This window comes from Triticum aestivum, chromosome 7A, assembly GCF_018294505.1.
Source record: "Triticum aestivum cultivar Chinese Spring chromosome 7A, IWGSC CS RefSeq v2.1, whole genome shotgun sequence".
NCBI classification, from domain to species: Eukaryota; Viridiplantae; Streptophyta; class Magnoliopsida; order Poales; family Poaceae; genus Triticum; species Triticum aestivum.
Genome location: NC_057812.1, coordinates 529,995,240 through 530,019,033, shown reverse-complemented (window position 1 = coordinate 530,019,033; position 23,794 = coordinate 529,995,240).

Below are 23,794 nucleotides of genomic sequence, written 5' to 3'. Positions count from 1 at the left end.
CTTCGATAGGTTAAAACAAATCCAGCAACACCGCCCGAATGTGCCGACAAATCCCGATAGGAGCTGCACATATCTCGTTCTCAGGGCGCAATTGGATAAGCAATCCGTACAACTAAAACCAGCCCTCGAGTTTCCCTGAGGTGGCGCTGCAAGGGGCTCTAGGTTGGACCAACACTCAGAGGAGCACTGGCCCGGGGGGGGGGGGTTTAAATAAGATGATCCTCGGGCTCCGGAAACCCAAGGGAAAAAGAGGCTAGGTGGCAAATGGTAAAACCAAGGTTGGGCATTGCTAGAAAAGCTTTAATCAAGGCGAACTATCAAGGGGTTCCCATTATAACCCAACCGCGTAAGGAACGCAAAATCCGGGAACATAACGTCGATATGACAGAAACTAGGTCGGCAAGAGTGGAACAAAACACTAGGCGAGAGGCCGAGCCTTCCACCCTTTACCAAGTATATAGATCCATTAAGATGACATGGCAATATAATGATATCCCAACAAGTAAATAATGTTCCAACAAGGAACGGTCTCCAATCTTCACCTGCAACTAGCAACGCTATAAGAGGGGCTGAGCAAAGTGGTAACATAGCCAATCAACGGTTTGCTAGGAAATGGTGGGTTAGAGGTTTGACATGGCAATTTGGGAGGCTTGAAAGAAAGTGGTAGGCATCGTAGCATTGGCATAGCAAAAGAGCGAGCATCTAGCAAAGCAAAGATAGTAGTGATTTCGAGGGTATGATCATCTTGCCTGCATAGTTGTCAGAGTTGACTGGATCCTCGAAAGCAAACTCAACGGGATACTTGTTAGAGAACTCGTCTCCCGGCTCTACCCAAACAAGACAAACAAGCAAACGGAGCACAATCAACCGCGTGCAAGGCTCAAACAATATGATGCAAAGATGATATGCTATGCGGGATGCGATGCGGGATGCATATGCAAGATGGGACAAGGAATGCATGAACCTGGCCTCAACTTGGAAATCCAAGTGTGCCACTGGAAAGATGAGATGAAATCGCTTGAAAACGATATAAAGAACGCCGGAATCGGAGTTACGGTTTGGAAATGGCAAGCTATTCAAATATGTCACCGGTCAGCGATTTACAGCAAGTAGCCATCTAAATGCAACAAGATGAACATGCTACAGCACCCAAACATGGCAAAAAAAATACATGGAAGGGATGCATTCATGATGCTTAACAAAACTCTAGCACTGAGCTACAGCCAATTCATCTATTAACAGGTTCAAACAAGCATGGCAAAAATGCATATGACAAACAAATTTCAGACTTGGTGAAATTAACACTTGTCTAGAATTTCAGATCAGATAGCACTCTTCGGAGCATGAAAACTATATGCTACAGGACCTGAACATGGCAAAGTAAAGCATGGCATGGAGCTACTCAAAGAGCTTAACAAAATTCCCTTAGTGACCTTGAGACAAAAGGGATCAGAAAATACAATTGCAAGCATGTGAACATGGCAAAAACATAATCAGATCATAGATGTCAGGACCCCGACTCAATGCCACATCGATCTAGCATGTAACACCTCATATCACTTTGCGGCCTCATGCACGGTATTCCCACGGGTGTCGCCTTACCTTTTTCCGGGACCGTTTGCGCCTTTTGGCACACGTATATGATAGTGTCGCTAGCATCCATATGATAAGGAGCCCGGGCTGACATGGCTAGTCGTAAACCCAAAGTGGCACAAACTTATAGGGACAGGCATCCATGACCCAGCATCGAACGTGTCGGTCATCAGCGGGTGAATCCAGGCTGTAGCACTGGGCTAGCAGGACTCCGGTGAACCGGGCTATAGCGGGCTAATAGGACTCCGGTATTCATCGCGTGACATTTCCCCGAAGGGACAGACACAGGAACGAAGAAGGACACATGCCGGCCAGGCTAAGTGTTCCGGAGCAGTAGCAAGCTACCATGGCTCGGTGGAAACACTAGGAGACATTTCCCGGTAAGAGAGGCTACTAAAGATAAACAACTAGATAGTCAGATCCCACACATACCAAGCATTTCAATAACATACACACAATATGCTCGATATGTGCAAATACAACATGGCATCACAACATGACTCTACGACTCAAGTATTTATTCAATAGGCTCCGAGGAGCGAGATATTACAAACAGGGGTCTCATGACCCAACATTCAGAGCATACAGATCAAAACACAAGCGGAAGCTAATATGTCTGAGTACAGACATCTGCAAATGAAAGAGGCTGAGAAGCCTGACTATCTACCAGATCCTGCCGAGGGCACAAGATCGTAGCTGAGGTATCAAGCTAAATGTCGAAGACCACGCAGAACTACTAGTGAGACTGACGTCTCTCTGCAAAAACATAGGCAAACGTGAGTACAAATGTACCCAGCAAGACTTACATCAGAACTAACTACATATGCATCATTATCAACAAGGGGATGGTGGGGTTTAACTGCAGCAAGCCAGCTTTGACTCGGTGGCTATCCTGAACTACGAGTGCAAGCAACTCTTTGAGGTGGCGCACACGAGTCCACATATTCACCATATCAATACACCACTATGGATCCGCTCCCGTCTCCCTACGAGAACGCCATCCATAGCACTCACGCTTATCTTGCATATTTTAAAGTATCCACTTTCACTTGTCTATGAACTGTTATAGGTAACCCAGAAGTCCTTTTCCGCGGACACGGCTATTCGAATAGATGATGTTAACCCTGCAGGGGTGTACTTCTTCATACACGCTCTCACCACTTACCGCCGTTTACATGACATGTACTCGGCAACCTTCAAGCGGAAGCCCAACGTGGGTGTCGGCCACGACCTACCTAATCACCTAAGTCTCCAATCCAGGTTTATCGCCTATCCAGGTTCCATCCGCAGGGAGTCCGGCCAAGGTTTCCCATACGGCCCCGAACGATGTGTACAGGGTTCCGTGACACCTAACGGGTGCCCGGTATTCCCGGCCACGTACCTACCGCATCACAGCCCACCCCTACGGTCAGTGCTGTCCACGACCTCCAGTAGGCTACAAACACCAGAAACTACTTGCATCTCCTGGACAGAGAACTAGGGTGAATAAGAAGCCGAGAGGGTCCATTGGTTTCGGGCCCAATGCATGGTAGTAGCTGAATCATGGATCACAAACACAGAACTCAGTTCCTGAGGACGGCTTCAATGAGACAACCCACCATGTACTCCTACATGGCCTCTCACCGTTACCTTTTACCAAATCGTGTTCACACACTTAGCTCACACACAGTAGGACATGTTCACACACCTCTGATTCATCCCCGATGAATCAGACCTGACTCAACTCTAAGCAGTAGCAGGCATGACAAGCAAACATGAATGAGTAGGCACAACAGGGCTCAAACAACTCCTACTCATACTAGTGGGTTTCATCTATTTACTGTGGCAATGGCAGGTCATGCAGAGGATAAAGGGGTTCAGCTACCGCAACAAGTAACAAATGACTCGTTGTTGTCCTAATGCAGTAAAAGAGAGCAGGGCGAGAGAGTAGGATTGTATCGGAATGAACAAGGGGTTTTTGCTTGCCTGGCACTTCTGAAGATAATATAGTTCTTCATCGGTGTCATCAAACAATCGTCGGAACGTCGTCAACTGAGAGGGGACAATTACCGGCAAACAAGAAAGAACACAATCAATGCGATGCAACAATATGATGCATGATAATGACATGGCAATATGTTGGTGTTTTGAGCTAATGCAGCTGTAAGCCAAATTAATTGAAGTGGAATTCAAACAAGGTTAAACTCCAACTCCAAATGTTCTTTCACAAATTACCCTAATCATGATTCATCCTATTCAGTGAGGTTAACTTGTTCAAACATGCATGATCATGGCATAAACAGATTCTTCATATTTTTCTGATCATTTTTCATATATAAATTATTTAATTTGGAGTTACGGTTGAATTTCTATGAATTTTAGAAGTTTATACTATTTTCTGGAATTTCCTGAATTAAAATAAATCCAGAAAATCAATTACTGCACCAGCCTGACGTCAGTGTGACATCAGCGGGTCAACGGGACACGGTCCGGGTCAAACCTGACAGTGGGTCCCGCGTGTCAGTGTAATTAGTTAAACTAAAATTAATTTAAACTAATCCTAAATAGTTAACAGGGCTGGCCCCACCTGTCATTGACTCAGGAGAGTCAACCAGGGCCCACCCGTGGTCAAGGTCAACATCGGCTACACCGGCGTTTAGCCGCCGGCGAGCCCGACGCGGCGGCGAGAGTGGTTTTGGCCACTCCGACGACCAAATGGGCCGTGGAGGGCATCTAGGTGGAGCTGGGAACGAGCCGAAGCTCTTGGTGGAGTTAGCTGGGGTCAGGGTGGCCGGAATCGGCGCCGGCGACGACCTAGGTGGCCGCCGGAGTTCGGCCGAGGTCGAACACGGCGCTGCGGTGCACTAGAGGGGAAACGGAAGGGCGCTGCGGGCTCCTGGGAGGGCGGCGAACTTGGTAACATGATCGGGCGCAAGCTGGGGTGGCCCTGGCCACGGCGGCGCCATGGCCGGCGGCGAGGAGCAATCGGCTCCGGTGATTAGGGCGGCTAGAGGGTGCGTTCCGCAGCGAGAAGAGATGGGAAAGACGGCAGGGCTCACGTAGATCACGAAGCGATGCTCGGGGTAGCCGGGGGCGTGCTGAGGATGACGAAGCGTCGAGGGCGATCGCCGGCGACCGAAGCTTGAAGACGGATTCGAGGCGGTCGTCTTGGGGCGTCCGGCGCTCGGGGCTTGCTCTAGGAGGTGTAATGGATGGTGGCGGAGCTTTCAGGCGACACGGGGAGGCGAGGGGAGCACGGTACGCGTGGCTACGGCGAGCGGCGGCGACGAGCTCCGCTCAGGAGAGAGCCAGGGAAGGGGAGAGGCCATGGGCGAGGGAGAGAGGGGTCACGAGGGTGCGTGGCGGTCGGGGGAGGCGTCTAGAGCGTCGAGGTGGAGCGGCAAGCAGGAGGTGGCCGGGGCGTGCGCCGGCGTGCGTCGGCCACGCGCCTGTGCCTACTGGCGCGAGGAGGAAGGCGACAGGGGGGCGCCTGGTGGGCTGGGCTGGCCAACTGGGCCGCCAAGCTGGACAGGTAAGCGGCCCAGGTAGTTTCCTCTCTCTCTCTCCGTTTTCTATTTTTGTTCTGTTTTCTATTTTTTGCAATTGGTTTTGATTGGATTTAAAATATCAAATCATTTTTCTAAAACTTTCTGTAAATTGGATGTGAGCTCAGGAACTAGTCCAAGGTCAGAGGCAACTTACAAAAATATTTGAACTTTATTTCTTATATAATAGAAATAAATTCAACTCAAATATGTCATTGGTTTAAGTCAAAGGCCCAAAAATAAATAATTCTGTGATTCCAAAAATATTGGTTTGAATTTTACCTCTTACCAATATTTTCACAGAGTAACAAGAACATTTCTTTGGACTCATTTGAAGAGATTTAAATGTTGGTTATTTTTAGAGGTCTTCTGAGGCTTTTGAAAATTCCTCAATTCAAATTTCATTTGAATTAAAACATGATGCTCACATGAGGGTCTAGCCTAGTGCATAACAGGACCAGGGATGTGACAACTCACCCGCACTAAACAAAAATCTCGTCCCGAGATTCAAGCGTAGGGTAAGGTGAAGGGGGAACGCAAACTAGCACAATCTTCACGATCCAGGTTGCACTTCATAGGAACATTGTTTTGATGACCATCTTTGTCTCGATGTCTTGTTCTGAGAACTCCAGTTATTATGACAAAGAGAGGAGAAGGAGACTTTAGAAGGATCGATCTTCTCGAAGGTCGAACAACTCAGGATTAACTCACGGAATAGGACATAGCAACATCTCTCGAGCTGAGAGACGAAGCACACCTCTCGAGGAATGGAGTGGAACAGATGACGGAGGTTTACTAGGTAGACTACAATTCCACACTTAAGAAGGTGGTGAACGGTTGTCAGCGCAGCGAGGAGTTAAGTTGCCATGATACCACAACGATGCACCTTAGGGAAGGTGACTCGTAGAAATATCTCCTTAAGTGCCAAAAAGAATTACCTTTGATTCAAAGATCATTGAAACTCTTTATACCAGCCTAAGGTAATTCACAATCGATCATTTGAAGGAGTCCGAGAGAATGACATTCTCGGGCTAGGTTGGATGATGTGGATTACCTTGTTGAAGACAACACAAGGGTTGATTTTGCTTATCACCGAAATGGATGAGACCCAAGGTAGGATGGCACAATGACGGTGCAAGCTGGGAACAAAATGCAAATGCTGGGAATGATTCTGGTAACTGGGAAGAACCCAACAATAGAGAGTGAATTCACTGTTTTAAAAGGTCATAGCATTGCCGAGGAAACTGAGAGGAATCCCAGTTAGTGCCGATGATAACAGGTAGCGCTTGTGCGTGCTCTCAAGAACTTGAGCATTTCCACAATCATCAAGGTTTTATCAACATCCGTGTCAAGGGTGCTGACAACACAACATACTACCATGATGAATAGCGATGGATGATGCAGATGCAAAGGAGGATAACACTTTCTCAGAGTTCACCTTAGCGAGGCCAAGGAACCAAAATCTGCATGATCGACCGAGAGACATTTAGCACTCGGCTTCTAATGTTCTCCTTGACGTGCTAGTGTATCCCATTCATAGATATGGTTTGATAACTAGAACATCAAGTAAAAGGTCGGACTTCGGGAGCAATAGAATCCATAAGGAACAGTTACGGAGGTAAATCCTACGAAATCCTTATGGGGAGGTGGACAACTTCTCCAATCAAGATACTACAATATTAGGTCTCCCGGCGGGGTGTGTTGGCCACGGCATTCACTTTACCGGTTATCGCGAGACCAATATTATAATTCTTGGGAAATGTTCCAACCATCATATCTGCCTGAGATTGAGATCTGGCTGGTGTCAGGATATTCCAGACTCATCGAGTCTAGAAAGAAAAATGAAAGTTTGCAACACAAACCGACGAGATGACGTTGCGAGATTCTCGGGAAATGAACTATGATAGCAAGCTCCAAAACATGAGCTGGTTCTGCTACACACATGTGAACACGTTGTCCCAGACAAACATTATCACATGGTAGTCTTACAATAAAACACTACCGAGTTCAGGTGAGGAACCATCATTAATGACATCGAAGTCTCCACGCGTGGAAGTCCAAAGAGTTCACCTTGGACAGACTCCTTTATCTTTGAACAACTCAATCAGTGGCTTGGTGTGCTAGGATATACATATGGAATGAAGATGATCAGTCTAACGGACCACAGTATTCTTCGCACGTGCATGACTGACTTGGGATGATTCCAAAGGAGGTAAAACAGGCCTTCTCAAATTCATGGCGGCAACTTGCATCAAGTGCACATGAATTAGAGGGACTCACTTCTTTTGTCCAAACATATGCTTCACGAACGAGTCATGAAGATAATGCTTACACAAGTTTCCAACGCTAGCTTAATGTTCAACAAAATTATGGAGGAGATAAGGATGTTGTCAATGGGCTCAACAACAACTCATCCAGGTTTCCATATTAATGGAATTCCACAATTATGTGAACAAGGTAATAGCATTGGTCAGACCCGAAAGATATAATGGTGTATGCTCAAGGAACAACCACGAGTAAGACAACATTACGAATATCGTTGGTTCTGATTTGATTTGACGATAGCCCATACTCAAATCAAAGGTTTGGGTAAGATAATAGATCCAACAATTGATCGCGAGGATCAACCAATAAAGATATCATCTATCTTCAACACACACACACACACACAAGAAGATATCCCTTAACATGAACTAAGTCAGACAAGCTTTTATCTCCCAACTCTCCAAGTTGTTGTCTAGCTCAACCAACTAGCTCAGGAATATCCAACACAGATTCTTGGAGAAGGAGTGATTTATAAGAAAACCAACTTGGTCACGAACTCAACATAGCGGCCAGGTGACAACCTGGTAATACTTCCGAGAAGATATTCGGAAAATCACGAACCACCGATATGTTACTAAGCTCGAGAACAATCTTGCTTTTCAGGGCAAGACGATATGATCAAAAGAGCGAGGGATTGGCACAATCCTAACTCATTGATCGAAGAGTGCACCGGAAGTAAGGACTAGGTAGCACAATCTATCTTAGAATGATGATTCAAGAACCAACATGCTAAGAATGAAATTATTGTCCTTTAGCTACCAAGCAACAAGGTTGTTAGGAGTATTGATTTCACACATCATGGTTCACTTGTCGGCATTCCGGTGGCAACAACACGGGAACCGAGGAATGAATAATGATGATAAGAAGTATCACTGTATCAAGAGTTCATAGGATGGTGTGCAATTCCCATGATATTCTTAATATAGAGATAATAATACTCCAAGGTAGAACAAAGCAAAAGCTAGATTAGCAATTTGATCTGCGGAGTACGACTGCTTTGACCCAATCCTGGAAATGGACAAGGTACTGGAGTTTGTTTCTCCTAGTCATTCCAGAATAGAATGGCTTGATGGACCACAAGAGTAATAGGCATCGATAACACGAAGCACAATTACTCCTGACTATCAATTGATAGACGAAGGTCAGTATACAACTAAAGGGGGACAACTCAAAGGAACATAAGATTTTCTGAGTTGTGGATGCATAGATTAGTATGTCGAACCAAGTTCAACAAATTTCTTCCGGATAATCCATGCGGAAGGTAGAACTGGCAGAGTCACAATATAAAATGGAGAACTCATCGAGGGCACTCCTGTTGTGATCATTTGATCCAACAAACTTCTGCCATAAGTGGTTCATAGTATTTGGAAGAAGGAAATACCACGGACCTCGAGGACTAATGTAAAGGTTACTAATTTCCTAAAGGAACTAGCAACGCTATCAACATGAGGTAAGTAGGGTGAATCTCGGGTTCAAAACCCAAGGAGTGGAATACCTACTAACTAGATGGCATCACGAGATGCTTTCAGGAATAAAGGCCAGAGTCATCACACTGGAACATAGATCATGGATAGATCACTAGATGATCCCCTAGGACACCTAGGGTCATAATAATAATTCCAACATATATGTCGAGGCAATAGAATACCTCAACTCAGCGATTAGTGTGATTAACCTGGCCCAAAGGAACATAAAACCCAGGGGGAAAGGATTTGCAAGTGCATCAGATTGTTTAGAAACCTGGGATGACTCGGACAACATAACGGCTGTAAATGCTCAAAAGATATAAGACCTCCTACAAAATGGGGGCATAGCCACTCAGAAGTACAATATCAAGGTTTTGCGATCAACAGTTAACAAACGGAAGTAGTATAAACTGAACTGAGGCTTGAATCCAACAATCCTATAAGTCTACGGATTAGTAACACGTCATCCTGATAGATAGATGAGAAGGCCTAGTTCTTAATCCCCGTAGAAGAGAAGAGGATGACTCAGATTAGAAGGCCATAAGGTATAAGGAGTAAAAAGAGCCTTACGTTCCCATCCCACAATCAATTCCCTTACATAACTAAAGCATTTCTAGACATAACTTCGACCAGTTTGGCTTGGAAATCCTACAGGCAGTCAAGCTCTGATACCAAAGCTGTAAGGACCCCGACTCAATGCCACATCGATCTAGCATGTAACACCTCATATCACTTTGCGGCCTCACGCACGGTATTCCCACGGGTGTCGCCTTACCTTTTTCCGGGACCGTTTGCGCCTTTTGGCACACGTATATGATAGTGTCGCTAGCATCCATATGATAAGGAGCCCGGGCTGACATGGCTAGTCGTAAACCCAAAGTGGCACAAACTTACAGGGACAGGCATCCATGACCCAGCATCGAACGTGTCGGTCATCAGCGGGTGAATCCAGGCTGTAGCACTGGGCTAGCAGGACTCCGGTGAACCGGGCTGTAGCGGGCTAACAGGACTCCGGTATTCATCGCGTGACATTTCCCTGAAGGGACAGACACAGGAACGAAGAAGGACACATGCCGGCCAGCCTAAGTGTTCCGGAGCAGTAGCAAGCTACCATGGCTCGGTGGAAACACTAGGAGACATTTCCCGGTAAGAGAGGCTACTAAAGATAAACAACTAGATAGTCAGATCCCACACATACCAAGCATTTCAATAACATACACACAATATGCTCGATATGTGCAAATACAACATGGCATCACAACATGACTCTACGACTCAAGTATTTATTCAATAGGCTCCGAGGAGCGAGATATTACAAACAGGGGTCTCATGACCCAACATTCAGAGCATACAGATCAAAACACAAGCGGAAGCTAATATGTCTGAGTACAGACATCTGCAAATGAAAGAGGCTGAGAAGCCTGACTATCTACCAGATCCTGCCGAGGGCACAAGATCGTAGCTGAGGTATCAAGCTAAACGTCGAAGACCACGCGGAACTACTAGCGAGACTGACGTCTCTCTGCAAAAACATAAAATAGGCAAATGTGAGTACAAATGTACCCAGCAAGACTTACATCAGAACTAACTACATATGCATCATTATCAACAAGGGGATGGTGGGGTTTAACTGCAGCAAGCCAGCTTTGACTCGGTGGCTATCCTGAACTACGACTGCAAGCAACTCTTTGAGGTGGCGCACACGAGTCCACATATTCACCATATCAATACACCACTATGGATCCGCTCCCGTCTCCCTACGAGAATGCCATCCATAGCACTCACGCTTATCTTGCGTATTTTAAAGTATCCACTTTCACTTGTCTATGAACTGTTATAGGTAACCCAGAAGTCCTTTTCCGCGGACACGGCTATTCTAATAGATGATGTTAACCCTGCAGGGGTGTACTTCTTCATACACGCTCTCACCACTTACCGCCATTTACACGACATGTACTCGGCAACCTTCAAGCGAAAGCCCAACGTGGGTGTCGGCCACGACCTACCTAATCACCTAAGTCTCCAATCCAGGTTTATCGCCTATCCAGGTTCCATCCGCAGGGAGTCCGGCCGAGGTTTCCCATACGGCCCCGAACGATGTGTACAGGGTTCCGTGACACCTAACGGGTGCCCGGTATTCCCGGCCACGTACCTACCGCATCACAGCCCACCCCTACGGTCAGCGCTGTCCACGGCCACCAGTAGGCTACAAACACCAGAAACTACTTGCAACTCCTAGACAGAGAACTAGGGTGAATAAGAAGCCGAGAGGGTCCATTGGTTTCGGGCCCAATGCATGGTAGTAGCTGAATCATGGATCACAAACACAGAACTCAGTTCTTGAGGACGGCTTCAATGAGACAACCCACCATGTACTCCTACATGGCCTCTCACCGTTACCTTTTACCAAATCGTGTTCACACACTTAGCTCACACACAGTAGGACATGTTCACACACCTCTGATTCATACCCGATGAATCAGACCTGACTCAACTCTAAGCAGTAGCAGGCATGACAAGCAAACATGAATGAGTAGGCACAACAGGGCTCAAACAACTCCTACTCATACTAGTGGGTTTCATCTATTTACTGTGGCAATGACAGGTCATGCAGAGGATAAAGGGGTTCAGCTACCGCAACAAGTAACAAATGACTCGTTGTTGTCCTAATGCAGTAAAAGAGAGCAGGGCGAGAGAGTAGGATTGTATCGGAACGAACAAGTGGTTTTTGCTTGCCTGGCACTTCTGAAGATAATATAGTTCTTCATCGGTGTCATCGAACAATCGTCGGAACGTCGTCTACTGAGAGGGGACAATTACCGGCAAACAAGAAAGAACACAATCAATGCGATGCAACAATATGATGCATGATAATGACATGGCAATATGCTGGTGTTTTGAGCTAATGCAGCTATAAGGCAAATTAATTGAAGTGGAATTCAAACAAGGTTAAACTCCAACTCCAAATGTTCTTTCACAAATTACCCTAATCATGATTCATCCTATTTAGTGAGGTTAACTTGTTCAAACATGCATGATCATGGCATAAACAGATTCTTCATATTTTTCTGATCATTTTTGATATATAAATTATTTAATTTGGAGTTACGGTTGAATTTCTATGAATTTTAGAAGTTTATACTATTTTCTGGAATTTCCTGAATTAAAATAAATCCAGAAAATCAATTACTGCGTCAGCCTGACGTCAGTGTGACATCAGCGGGTCAACAGGACACGGTCCGGGTCAAACCTGACAGTGGGTCCCGCGTGTCAGTGTAATTAGTTAAACTAAAATTAATTTAAACTAATCCTAAATAGTTAACAGGGCTGGGCCCCACCTGTCATTGACTCAGGAGAGTCAACCAGGGCCCACCCGTGGTCAAGGTCAACATCGGCTACACTGGCGTTTAGCCGCCGGCGAGCCCGACGCGGCGGCGAGAGTGGTTTTGGCCACTCCGATGACCAAATGGGCCGCGGAGGGCATCTAGGTGGAGCTGGGAACGAGCCGAAGCTCTTGGTGGAGTTAGCTGGGGTCGGGGTGGCCGGAATCGGCGCCGGCGACGACCTAGGTGGCCGCCGGAGTTCAGCCGAGGTCGAACACGGCGCTGCGGTGCACTAGAGGGGAAATGGAAGGGCGCTGCGGGCTCCTGGGAGGGCGGCGAACTTGGTAACATGCTCGGGCGCAAGCTGGGGTGGCCCTGGCCACGGCGGCGCCATGGCCGGCGGCGAGGAGCAATCGGCTCTAGTGATTAGGGCGGCTAGAGGGTGTGTTCCGCAGCGAGAAGAGAGGGGAAAGACGGCAGGGCTCACGTAGATCACGAAGCGATGCTCGGGGTAGCCGGGGGCGTGCTGAGGATGACGAATCGTCGAGGGCGATCGCCGGCGACCGAAGCTTGAAGACGGAGTCGAGGCGGTCGTCTTGGGGCGTCCGGCGCTCGGGGCTTGCTCTAGGAGGTGTAATGGATGGTGGCGGAGCTTTCAGGCGACACGGGGAGGCGAGGGGAGCACGGTAGGCGTGGCTACAGCGAGCGGCGGCGACGAGCTCCGCTCGAGAGAGAGCCAGGGAAGGGGAGAGGCCACGGGCGAGGGAGAGAGGGGTCAGGGGGGTGCGTGGCGCTCGGGGGAGGCGTCCAGAGCGTCGAGGTGGAGCGGCAAGCAGGAGGTGGCCGGGGCGTGCGCCGGCGTGCGTCGGCCACGCGCCTGTGCCTACTGGCGCGAGGAGGAAGGCGACAGGGGGGGAGGCCTGGTGGGCTGGGCTGGCCAACTGGGCCGCCAAGCTGGACAAGTAAGCGGCCCAGGTAGTTTCCTCTCTCTCTCTCTCTATTTTCTATTTTTGTTCTGTTTTCTATTTTTTGCAATTGGTTTTGATTTGATTTAAAATATCAAATCATTTTTCTAAAACTTTCTGTAAATTGGATGTGAGCTCAGGAACTAGTCCAAGGTCACAGGCAACTTACAAAAATATTTGAACTTTATTTCTTATATAATAGAAATAAATTCAACTCAAATATGTCATTGGTTTAAGTCAAAGGCCCAAAAATAAATAATTCTGTGATTCCAAAAATATTGGTTTGATTTTACCTCTTACCAATATTTTCACAGAGTAACAGGAACATTTCTTTGGACTCATTTGAAGAGATTTAAATGTTGGTTATTTTTAGAGGTCTTCTGAGGCTTTTGAAAATTCCTCAATTCAAATTTCATTTGAATTAAAACATGATGCTCACATGAGGGTCTAGCCTAGTGCATAACAGGACCAGGGATGTGACAACAGACTTAGTGAAAACTGAAGCATACTGAAACAGATATCAAGTAGGCATGTTTACGAGCTTGATGCACTCACTACAGAGCATGTCATGATAATATAAGCATACACCCATCAAGAATACACAAAATGCAAGCTAGACATGGCAAGAAAAATACCATAGCATGCACGGATCAACTACAACATCCTCGGTAAAATTGCTAATAAGTGGACAATTTGCCCAGATTCACGAAATAGCAAAAGTAGAGCTCGATTCGCTCAAGCTAGGGTGCTCCATAATTTCAAACAAATACATGGATGGATAGATCACTACAAGATTAACAAAACATCCTTACTGATCATCCTCAAAAGAGTCACGGATCACTAGGAAACAACATGAACATATGGCATATTGAGATAAACAGCTCAAGGACTTTGTGGAAATGCTAAGTCCGTGAAATCAGCATTACCAAGTGCCTCACTTTGCAAGCTTGTGCTAGTCACCACACACATCACAAAAATACATGGGTTGCACCTCTGGAAAGATGACAAAACCCTTAACAAAACATATGTAGAGCTCAGGGGCATATCATGCATACAATAATCATGGCAAAAATGACAAATAGCTAAATGGAGCAGCAGATCTGACAATTATCTCAAGTAGCACTCTTCCAACAGCATTTCGGGCATCAAGATGAACCCAAATGAAAATGATGCAATGAGATGAAATGATGTACTCTCTGAGGCGAACATTTGATATGCTATATGCCCAAAACGGAGCTACGGATGCAAAGTTACGATGCTATGAACATGAGCATATGAACTAGGGTTTCAGGACAAAAAGTCAACCACGAGTTTAGATCTCAGATCTGGAACGTCTCCCGAGGTCGCCGGAGCTGTTCGCTGGAGAAGAAGCCGAGGTGGCCGGAGGAAGGAGTAGGGAGCCGAGGCGGTGGAGGAGGTCGGCGGAGCTCACCAGAATTGCTCCCGGCGACGAGGCGACGTGGTGGCGCGGGCGACGTCCGGTGAGGAGCGTGGCGGAGTGGGGCGGCGGCAGCCGGCGCCGGCGAGGAGGAGGCAGGCGGCGCGGCGAAGAAGGAAGGCGCGGGCGGCGCGCGTCCTCTGGCCCGGCTGGCGCGGAGAGAGGGCCGGCTTCGGGCCGGCGGGCCTTCGTGGTGGCGGCGGGGACGAGGCCACGTGTTGGCTCGCTAGTGGCTGAGGGGCGGCGGCGCGGGACGTCCGGCGCGGACCGGACGTGTCCGGCACGCGGATGGAGCGGGGCTAGGGTTTTGGGGTAGAGGAGATCCGGGATTTTCGGGAAGGGGCTAAATATAGGCATAGGAGGAGCTAGGAGAGTCCAAATGAGGTGCGGTTTTCGGCCACGCGATCGTGATAGAATGCTCTAGATGATGGAGAGGGTTTTGGTGGGTTTTGGGCCAACTTGGAGGGGTGTTGGGCTGCAACACACACGAGGCCTTTTCGGTCCCTCGGTTAACCGTTGGAGAATCAAACGAAGTCCAAATGGTACGAGACTTGACAGACGGTCTACCGATAGTAAACCAAGGCCGCTTGGCAAGTCTCGGTCCAATCCGGAAATGTTTAATCCCCACACACGAACGAAAGATAGAAATGACCACCGGAGGAGAACGAAGCGCCGGAATGCAAAACGGACAACGGGGAAGATGCTCGAATGCATGAGATGAACACGTATGCAAATGGAATGCACATGATGACATGATATGAGATGCATGACAGCGACAACAACACACGGAGACAAAAACCCGAACCCGAGAAAATAAAATAACTTAACGCCGGAAACGTCAAGAGTTGGAGTACACATTGGGTAAAACACATCCGGGGTGTTACAGTACTGTACACTTCCTGGACATAATGACCCGTTTAGCGGTAAACCGCTAGACACTTCTAAGTTGTTGAACCCAGGAACACAGTTCATCATGGGTTATGCATAAAATATCCCAAAAGGTGGCACAAGTTGTCATGAGGCATTATAAAACATGCTCGATGGCATGGCAAATAACAGAGTTTTGGCTATCCTATTACAAGAAGCTTTCAAAGTGGCTCCAATGGCAAAATTGTTTTTCACAAGATCGGCACACAGTGGCCAGTAAACCGGCGACCGGTTTAGGACGCTTCGTCTGAACGGTCTGACCGGTTCAGTTGGTGTGGGCCCTTATTCATCCCTCCCCAGACGCTGGAAATCAACCGTCGACCAATCGATTCCAGTTAAAGCTTGAAATACTGCTTCCTCATGGATAAGATTGGAGCGGTTTATATCAGGAGCATAAGTGTGCTTACGAATCGGAGGCACAAGTTCTTCAACTTCATGGATGTTGGCCGGCTGTCTTTTCCCTTCAGCATCATAAACCGGTTGAAAATGGGACAAGTCTGTATCATCGGCCAGTTTGCTGGCTACTGGCCGCATCTGTTTAGTCAGCTGCCGGAGGTCATCATTATCAAAGTTTGAACCATCTTCCCTCACACCTGCTATCCTTTAATGATATCATCAGCTTCAAGGTCTGGAATCCAGGCTTTGGCTCGAATAAGTGCGATTAAAGCTCCGGACCTGGCAGCTGCCCTCTTCAATTCGGCGATACGGGCTGGTAACATGGCCAACTTCTCAAGTGTTTCTTTAATCAAAGTTGGGGCCGGTTTGTTGTAAGATGATGTGCAAATAGCTCGCTGAGACCCAGAGTACAGCTGTTCAACCAATGTATATGCCACTTTGAGCTTCATCCGCATATCTGTACCAAGATGAGCGATCCGAGTACAGGCCCAAGATTTTTTCAATGTGCTGGTCAGTGATAAGGTTCATTGACTTGCGCAAAATACATAATCAGACACTTACCAAAGATAGCAGAAGTCATAGCATTGATTTGCCGCTTCAAACCAGCTAGTTCATCTACAACTAGTTTCAGGGCTGCCTCGGCGTCTTCCACTCTTTTGGTTAAACCGGATTTTTCGGTTTCCCAGTTTGCCCGATCCTTGTTAAAAGATTCCTTCAGCCTCTCCATTACGGCCAGGGCTTGGGTCAGCTCCTCTTTGGCTTTTGTAGCCTCTGCCTATTGAGACTTCACATTCTCTTGTAAGTCAGAGTTTCGAGCATCTTTGCTTCTCAGTTCAGCCTGCAACGTTGAAGGTATATTAAGCAACAAGTTGTATATGTTAGAAGTACAAAGCGTATAACAAGTTATGCACTTCATACTTGCGGGCTAATGCCTGTTCGTTCTAAAGTGCTGCATTTTATACAAGTCTCCAGAATAATACAAGCATTATCCTGGACACTTGGGGGCTAATGTGCGTCTGTTCTAAAGTGGATGCATGGATTAAAACCCGGATTAACTCGCCCAGTTAAAACGGCCTTTGGGGGATATGCTACACAAGGGTATCTAATTGTTAAAGATGAGTCTTCGTTACAAAGACCCGGTTTATGATTAACATCATAAAATGACCCTTGGGGGCTACTTGGGCTACTGTCTCAGCTATGAATCAATAAATAAAGGGAGACGAATTTACCTCATATCGCTCTTTCATCAAGTTCACCAAACCGGCTTCATAGTCCCGGTTTGAGTGCAGACGGTTCAAGAAGCCGGAGTGAAGCTCTTCAGCGTTGAAATGAGCATAAGTTGATAAATCGCTGCTCCACTTGCCTTTTTCCTTAGCAGCTTGCTCTTCTTTGGCACTATGTTGAGCCAAGATGACGGGATGGCCAAGAGAGCTATGGCCCATTCCAGTAATGATAACATCATCTCCTTGACCTTCAGTATGTTTCGCTGGGGACAATTGAGTATCAGCATTTTTCACCGGACTAGCCCGGTTTGGCTCTGCCGGTTCAATGTCAGGTGCGTCAGGTTCAGGGTCAGTTGGTTCATCAGTATTTTCGCCCTAAAGGGGCGGTTCACTAGAGGCAGCTTCAGGATGAAGGCCCTCCGGTTCACAAATTTGTTCCGGGTCACCTCTGGGTTCTTCAAAAGTGGCCGGGTCTTCGGGCAGATTGGTGACCCGGGCTTTCTTGCTGGGTCTGGCTTTGGCCCTGCAAACAAAAACATAAAAGGATTAATATCTTATTCAAAGTTCTATGATGCATTGGAGTAAAAGGTTTTACAACTTACCTGGCCACAGTTTTCAGAGGAGGGAGTTGAGTTGTTGTTGACTCGCCAGATGATGAGGGAGGTGTCACCTGATAATTTGAATCGGATGGATTAAGAGGTTGTCTGAAATAACCTGCCTTGGGGTAAGAATGGACAGGAGAAGGGGAGACTTCAGACCGGCGCTTCCGAACTGGGGTGTCAGGTAAACCGGCTGAAGTGACTTGTTGGCCACTGTGCCGGGTTGTTCGGCGAGCTTCATGCTGCTGAGTCTTCAAAATAAATGTTGGATCCAAGTGAGAAAGAGGATGAGAAAAGCTTACTTTCCGGACTGCTTGGCGGGTTTTTTGTATTGCCATAGAGTATGAACCGGAGGAAAGGGTAATTACCTCTACATCATCAGCTTGACTGCCTTCTACGTCCTCCTGAGGAATATCATTGTTAACGAGATGCATGAAAAGAGAGCCAAGTGAGTCAAGTTCTACCTCAACTTCCGGATCATCAGTGTCGTCATCAAGCTCCATGTTGATCCGGTCAGCCGTTGTCCATTTTGACGTTCGTTTGACGGCTTTGGTTTTGGGGCGATATGGTTTGACCGCTTTGTCCATAGTTGGTTGTACCGTTTTTTCTACGGTTTTCCGTTTCTAGAAGGGGTCATCACCCTATACATACATACACAGAAGAAGGACTACAGGTTGCACAAAATGAAAATATTAGAGATAAAAAGGAAGTATAATGCTTATAACAGGTGGTTTGTTCTTGGCATAGAAGGGACTCAAACCGGTTTGGCTACAGATTAGTTCCGATTCATTTAGGATCTTCTTTACACCTTCAGTGACTTCTTCATCAGATAGTTGAAGGTTGCAATGGCGTTGAGGGTCGTCAACCTCACCGGTATACTCACACATTAAACCGGGACGCCGGCTTAGAGGAAAGATGCTCCAAGATATCCAACAGCGCACGAAATCCACACCTGTTAAACCATTGGCCATAAAGGCCCGGTGTTTGGCGAGTTGAGGGGCATATTTCGCTCTTTCGGTGGAGCTCAAGCGTTGCGGCATCGGATGGGTACTAGAAAGCCGGTGATCACGAAAGCCTGGAAGGGGATTTTCATCTTCAGGCGAAGTGTCTCTGCAATAAAACAAAATTTGGTTCCATTCCTTTGGGTGGCTGTGATGTTTGGCATGAGGAAACTCAACTTCTTTCCACTTTTGAATCGAGACACCACCAAGTTCTGTGTTCGGGCCATTTACAAACTCTGTGCGCCAGTTTAAGTGAAAGAAATCCCGGAACAGTTCTGTAGTAGGTTCTTCCTGTAGGTATGCTTCACAGAAGACCTGAAAGTTGCGTAGGTTGGATACTGAATTTGGCCCAATATCTTGGGGATGGAGTTGGAAATTGGCTAGCACATCCCGGTAAAACTTTGATCCTGGCGGTTTGAAGCCATAGCTTATGTGGTCAACAAAGACCACCACCTCACCCTGCCTTGGGGTCGGAGGATTTTCTGTTCCTGGAACTCGCCATTTAATTTCAGTTTTCTTAGGCAAGGAGCCGATGCTAACCATCTCATTCAGCTGAGTTTCAGTAACCCGAGAACGAGCCAAGTTGCAAGCAGTGAATTGTTTGGCCATCGTGAAACAAACAAGATGAAAATGAAAGGCCAGTTTATAAATCACGCATGATGATATGAAAGATACAATGGAGTAAGAAACATACTGATATGCGAAATGGCATAAACCGGAGACCAATGCAATAAGGGAAAAAAGGTAATACAAGGACAGGGGTACTCAGACACTGTTAAACCGGAGTATAACTGTAAAGGTAAAGGGCTCCTCCGGTTTATCAGAGGGCTAATGGTACAGATTGATTATGCAAAGTTAAACCGCCTAGGTTGGCGTGAGGAGAAACAGATTTCACAGAGACATATGAAAATTTCGGATCTAAGGTAAGACAGAAAAGCAAAAATATTTTGACCTAAAAAGGGTAAGACCCGAAATAGTTTATGAAGGACTACATCAGCTTTTGCGCATAAGGATTTATGGTGGTAACAGAAGATTAGCCACGGCAAGGGATACGATAAGTGTGAAGCATTCATGTACAGGCCAAGGAAGAATAGCACCAAAAGCTCCGATGAACTGCAAGAACCACGAAGAGCAGGGAAACCCTAATGGATCTAGAAAGGAAGGGGGGACTTACTGCAGCCGCGGAAGCAGCGGAGGTGTGTTGCAGAGCTCTGGTGCGAACGGGTCAATCCAGCAGCCGACAGTGAAGCAGAGGCGAGGCTTGGCGATGACGTCGGCGCTCAGGTGTGAAGACGTCGCGAGGAAGAAGAAGGGAGGAAAGGAGAACGGAAAGAAAATAAAGGGGTCCTCTGCCCCTATTTATAAGGCGAAGCGATGAAACAGCAAGTGCGGGAATCGAGGAGCCCAAAAATGGATAAGTTAATAAGTGTGTCGCCTCGATGACTGAATACACATTAAAGGAAGGTAATCTTCGACATCAATGGATGGATGACATCAGGGCGGTTTATCATAATCTTGAAGTATGATGTCATAGCGGTTTACAAGATCAAGGTGAAGATATGAGGGAGGAATTTTTCTAAGTATGAAAGATTGACATGAACAAGTTCAAACCAATCTGGATCCTAATGTTGGGGATATTACTACTGGATGTAAACCGGCCAGGTGTAGCCGGGTTAACTCCTTGAAGATTAGAAGCCCATGAAGATGCAAGGATGATGGCACTTCACGAAGGCCCAAGGCCCAAAGGCGGGTTAAAGCCTGTAAATGTAAACTAACCTAGTCATGTAACTTGTATTGTAAGATAGGAAGGATAGAGATCGAACCGGACACGTTTATGATCCGGCTTCGGGACTCTGTAGCCCGGCGGGCGTCAACCTATGTATATAAAGGGATGACTCGACAGCGTTTTAGGGACAAACAACAACTCGAGAGCCAGACAAAGCGGATTCGCTCCCTGGCCTTCGAAACCCTAGCAATACCAATCACAACTAGACGTAGGCTTTTACCTTCCTTGAAGGGGCCGAACTAGTATAAAACTCCCCGTGTCCCCTTGTCCGGTTTAACCCCTTTGAGCTAACCCATAGCGATGTCTCCACGACTAAGTCCTTTCACAAGGACATCTGCCGTGACAAACCCATGACAGTCACCAAAACACATAACTCATAATACAAATTGTCATCGAACGTTAAGCGTGCAGACCCTACGGGTTTGAGAACTATGTAGACATGACTGAGACACATCTCCGGTCAACAGCCAATAGAGGAACATAGATGCTCATATTTGGTCCTACATATTCTATGAAGATCTTTATCGGTCAAACCGCATAACAACATACGTCATTCCCTTTGTCATCGGTATGTTACCTGCCCGAGATTTGATCATCGGTATCTTCATACCTAGTTCAATCTCATTACCGGCAAGTCTCTTTACTCGTTCCGTAATGCATTTTCCCACAACTAACTCATTAGTCACATTACTTGCAAGGCTTATAGTGATGTGCATTACCGGGAGGGCCCAGAGATACCTCTCCGATGCATGGAGTGACAAATCCTAATCTTGATCTATGCCAACTCAACGAACACCTTCGGAGACACCTGTAGAGCATCTTTATAATCATCTAGTTACATTGTGACGTTTGATAGAACACAAGGTGTTCCTCCAGTATTCGAGAGTTGCATAATCTCATAGGCAGAGTAATATGTATAAGTCATGAAGAAAGCAATAGCAATAAAACTAAACAATCATTTGCTAAGCTAACGGATGAGTCTTGTCCATCACATCATTCTCCTAATGATGTGATCCCATTCATCAAATGATAACACATGTCTATGGTCAGGAAACTTAACCATCTTTGATTAACGAGCTATTCAAGTAGAGTCATACTAGGGACACTCTGTTTGGCTATGTATTCACACATGTACTAAGTTTCCGGTTAATACAATTCTAGCATGAATAATAAACATTTATCATGATTTAAGGAAATATAAATAACAACTTTATTATTGCCTCTAGGGCATATTTCCTTCAAACCCATTTGGCTAGCTTTTCTTAAACATGTGGAGATTGACCGATTAAAGGTTCTCCTAAGTGTTTGAGCCCCATATCTCACCCAAAAACCAAGGAGGAATTGGCGGCTGCATATGATGGCCCGCTTCTCTCCTACTTGGTTGGTACAACAACTAAAGTTGGACTAGATGATGTAAGATGTGGGCCCATGTTTTGTGACTTCACAATGCTGTCGTGCCGCTGTCAGTGGGGATCAACAGTGTGGCCTGTGGTTGCCTGTCGGGGACACGACACTGACGTGGGGCATTGCGGCGGTGACACACGCATTCAGGCGAGCGGTGGCCGTGCGCGGGTCCCTGGGTGTGTGGTGGCGCGCGCGCTGGTGTCCTCTTCACCATAATACCGGGCTCGGTGCGGGAAGCGGGAGGTCTTCGTCGATGGTTGAAGGGACGGGATGCGGTGCGGGCTTGGCTGGAGGGCGTCTCGCGGTTGCGGCTACTGTCGTGCCTCACCTGGGCACCTGGTGCCCTTGGCGAGCCTCACCTAGATCTAGATTGCCAGATCTAGCGGGGTGGCGTCGGTTGCCCTCCAGCTGCGGCTGATCATGTGTGGATGGCCACCGGGGAACTTGTCCTTGTGCATGGTTGTCATCTCCTGCACCACGCTGGGTCTTCTCCGTTCCCTCTGTCCTTGGCAAGGAAGGGTGTCGTTGCTGGATGGTTGTGGCCCAGTGCTCTATTGGTGATGTGAAGGTCCGGCGATGGCCGTAGGTGATGGCTCGGGTCGCCGATGCGACCGTGGTTGCTTTGGCTAAGGCGCTTTGTGGTTGGTGGTGGGGTGCGGGTGGTGGTAGTGCCATGCCTTCTCCTGGGTCGGATCTGGCAACGGGTGAGTTGCTCACATGATGGGGATGATGGCGACGTGGGGCTCGTGCTTAGGTGGGCCAGCTTTAGGCCCGAGATGGGTCAGATATTTTTCTTCGAGTAGGTGGGGTAGGCGCGGTCCGGGTGGTGCTCGGTGGTGGTGGTCATGTCAGCATTGTGCTGGTGTGTGGATCACCACTGGTGACCATGGACATGGAGCCATGTGAGCTCACCTAGCTCACCGCTGGCCATTGACAATCTCGGAGTCGTGTCCCCCCAGTCCATTGAGTATTGATTGGGGACGCAGGAGTGGGTTCCTCCTACGGTGGAGGCGCATAGCTACCCAGACTCGGGGACTGATGCCGGGCTAGGAGTAGATGGAGTAGTGTCGCTCTTTCGACTATGGTTGAGTGTGTTGTGATGTGGGCGGCACACGGTATCTCGCGACAGGGACGCCGGAGCGGTGGACTAAAATGGCGGTATGCATGGTTGCTTGTCGACAGGCATCATTGCGATGGTGGTGGCCTCCCTCTCGGGTTGTGTGGCTAACAGGAGGTGTTGTGACGGGTATCTTGGACGTGCCCTCTCTCTTAGTGGGGCAGCATCCTGATCCGGATATGGGGTTCTGATTGTTGGGAAATGTAGCAGAAATGAAAAAAATCACGCCTACGTACACCCAAGATCAAGATGCATAATGGATTGGGATCACGATCGTTATCATCACCGAGTTGCAGTGGAAGAAGAACGTGTCGGTGTAGATCGCACTTGGAGTCCCTCGAACCGTCGATGAACAAGTCCCTCGAACCAAAGACCAAAAGCACGACCCCTCTACTTGGCTGCAAGCTTGCAACCTTCACAATCTGGTAGCGCTTCACGTCCAGAGCTAATTTTAAAGGAAGTGTGCCCTAGAGACAATAATAAAGTTGTTACTTATATTTCCTTATATCATGATAAAAGTTTATTATTCATGCTAGAATTGTATTAACCAGAAACTTGATACATGTGTGGATACATAGACAAAACACAGTGTCCCTAGTATGCCTCTACTAGACTAGCTCGTTGATCAAAGATGGTTAAGTTTCCTAACCATAGACATGTGTTGTCATTTGATGAATGTGATCACATCATTAGGAGAATGATGTGAT